Source organism: Tursiops truncatus, chromosome 13 (assembly GCF_011762595.2).
Source record: "Tursiops truncatus isolate mTurTru1 chromosome 13, mTurTru1.mat.Y, whole genome shotgun sequence".
NCBI lineage: Eukaryota > Metazoa > Chordata > Mammalia > Artiodactyla > Delphinidae > Tursiops > Tursiops truncatus.
The window spans coordinates 33,436,396-33,439,701 of NC_047046.1; the positions used below are offsets into that span (position 1 = coordinate 33,436,396).

Sequence of the window (3,306 nt, forward strand, 5' to 3'; positions counted from 1 at the left end):
CACGACAGTGGGGTTAACAAAATAACTATTCCACACTGTGCCAAAAATTATCAGCATGGGTCTAGACATCTTGACAAGACCAGAAGGTCCACCCTGAACCTAAATGTGTCTGGTCGGTCAGTGTTGTACGGTGGCTACAACTTCACTTTTGTATCATTCTACCTTACTGGCAAGCTACATTTCTAGGTTAACAGTTCTACCAAATATGGATATGAAAGGTTATTTTTAATAAGACAATGTTGCAAATTATGGTCAACCAACATCTTTTCATACCTCAAGCATTAAAAAATGAGATTCGTTACAAAAATATACAGAGACACCACAAACTGATAGCTGCCCATAACATTAAACAAACTGGACTCTTAAGAGTGGCTTCTCAATCGCATATCATTTTAATAATAACCATTGCCTGGTACAGGGAAAACTGACAAGTGTTTTTTAAGCATCATTGCAACATTGTATTCCTGATAATTTAAGTAAACCAAACTGTGAGTAAATGAATGATACATGCCTAAAAATATCATGGTTTATGCTATCAGTGGCCACTGGACTTAGGACTAGTCCAAGACCTTGATCTAGATTTTGACCTAGACCTAGACTGTGATCTTGACTGAGATTTGGATCTAGGTGGTTCTTTTTTCCTTGATTCCTTTTCATGTCTTGAGCCAGACGTATAATGTGTTTTGGAATGTGTTTTAGTGATGCCTCTAGTTTTGGTGTGAGACGCAGACCTAGAATGTGATTTAGCCTTCATTTCTTTCTTGGGCTGGGACTTGGACTGTGATCTTGAATTGGATTTGGATCTTGAAAAAGATCGATTTCGGTGTTTGAATCTATCATTATCGGAACAGCTTCTGCTGTGCCGTGGTCTTCCAGTCAGTCTACTGTTTCTAGGACTATAAGATCTTCTATAGTTGTAATCAAAGGAAGGACTTCTTGATCTCCTTCTTTCAGTAACTTCGGCTTCTAGAACGTCTGTATCTGTCATAATCATCATAGAGTGAAGAGCTGTACACATTCCTCCCTTCCTTGGCTTTCATCTGATTTGGAGTCTTTTGATCCCCCTGTGCAAATGTATTTCAGTTTGGCGTCCACAAATCCGTTTTCTGTCCAAATTATGTAAAGCATCTTCTGCATCACGAACATCCTCAAATTGAACATATGCAAATCCTCTTGGACGGCGAGTGTAGAAATCAAGTGGAACATACACGTCAACTGTAGGACCATAACGACCGAATTCGCGTCGCAAATCTTCAGACCTGGTATCGTCCGCAAGTTCCTTACAAAGAGAGACGTGTTGGGGGGACGCAGGTACGGGGACATGATGGCATGAGTCTCAGCAGGGACACTAAGGGACTCATCAAACCGTCTGCACCTCTGGCGCCGGATCCTCAAGACACAGCCAGAGAGCTCTGCTATGACCTATTTTATTTATTTTTTATGGAAGTGTAATTAATTTACAATGTTGTGTTAGTTTCAAGCATACAGCAAAGTGATTCCATTATACAGATGAATACATATGTATTCTTTTTCATATTCTTTTCCATTATAGGTTATTACAAGGTATTGAGTATAGTTCCCTGTTATATACAGTAGGTCCTACTTTATATTATTTTTATTATTTCAAAATTTTAAGTTTTCTTAATAAGCCAGCACAAAGTATATGTTGGTGCATGTTTCATGTGAAATTGAAGAGATTATGTGTTCTGTTGTCCAGAGGGGTGTTCTGTAAATGTAAACAGAAATTATGTCAAATAAGTTGATTGCATTGTTTAGGTCTTCTGTGATCTTACTAATGTACTCTGTACTTGTTCTGTCCCTTGGAGAAGAACAGTGAAGTCTTCAACTATAATTGTGGATTTGTCTGTTTCTCGTTTCAGTTTTTGCTTCATGAATCTTGACCTTCTATTGTAAGGTGCATATGCATTTAGGATGGTTGTGTCCTTTTGGAGAATTAACCCCTTTATCATGCCACGATGTCCCTCTTTATGACTAATAATATTCCTTTTTCTGACGTCTTTATCTGTTATTAGTATAGCAACTTCAGCTTTCTTTTGGTTAGTGTTTACGTAGTTCATTTTTTAATTCTTTTTAAACTATCTGTATCTTTATATTTGAACTGTTTCTTGCAGACAGCATATATTTGGTTCTTATTTTTTATTATCTATCTTTTAAGCTGCTTTCTATTTGTTCCATCTGTTGTTTCTTCTTTTTTCTTTTATTATATTCTCTAATAAACAGCATGATTTATAATTTCATTTTATCTGTTATATTAGCTTCTTTATTCATTTGTGTTAATGTTTTAGTGTTTGCCCTGTGATTTGCAATACACTGTACATCTTTAATTAATTAGAGCCACCCCTCAGATGTCATTTTATCACTTTACACATGTTATGTAAGGTCTTTCAAGGATCTTACAACAATATATTCTCTATTCCTCTCTCCCATCTTTTGTGTTTTTTCCCATAAATTTTACTTTTGCGTATGCTATAAACATACAATATGTTGTTACTATTTTTTACTTTAGACAGTTTTATTTTCAATCAATTAAAAATAAGAAAAAAAGAATTTTATGTTATATTCACTGATTCCATTTTCAACACCATTTCTTTGTGTCAGTCCAAATTTGTTTCCTCTCATGTTCCTTCTGCCCGAAGAACTTCCCTTACCACTGTTTGTAGGGAAGGTCTGCTGGCAATGAATTATCTCAGTTTTTCTTTTTCTGAGAGTGTCTTTACTTCTTCATTTTGGAAAAATATTTTCACTGGGTGTAGAATTTTGGGTTGACTTTTTTTTTCTCTGTCAGCACTGCATTGTCTTCTAGCTACAATAAGTCCACTGTAATTTTAATCTTTGTTCCTCTGCATAGAATGTGCCTTTTTTTTTCTAAAGTGGAATTTGTTTTCTTTTTATCCTTCCTGTGTTCTCTGAATTTCTTGGATCTGTGTTTGCTTAGTGTCTGGGTTTTCTGTGTATGTGTGAATATTCTTTTTTTAAAATTTAATTTAATTTTTATTCTATATTGGAGTATAGTTGATCTACAATGTTGAGTTGGTTTCAGGTATACAGCAAAGTGATTTAATTATAAATATACATATATCCATTCTTTTTCAGTTTCTTTTCCCATATAGGTAATTACAGAATACTGAGTAGAGTTCCCTGTGCTATACAGTAGATCCTTATTGTTTATCGATTTTATATATAGTAGTGTATATATGTTAACCCCAAACTCCTAATTTATCCCTCTTTCGCCCCCCACACTTCCCCTTTGGTAACCATAAGTTTGTTTTCCAAGTCTGTGAGTCT

General features: G+C 35.2%; 1 pseudogene; it reads right to left on the minus strand.

The window, feature by feature from the left end:
* Positions 1-316: 316 nt before the first annotated feature.
* LOC101332623 (uncharacterized) lies at positions 317-1,323 on the minus strand (annotated as a pseudogene).
* Between the last annotated feature and the right edge of the window lie 1,983 nt (positions 1,324-3,306).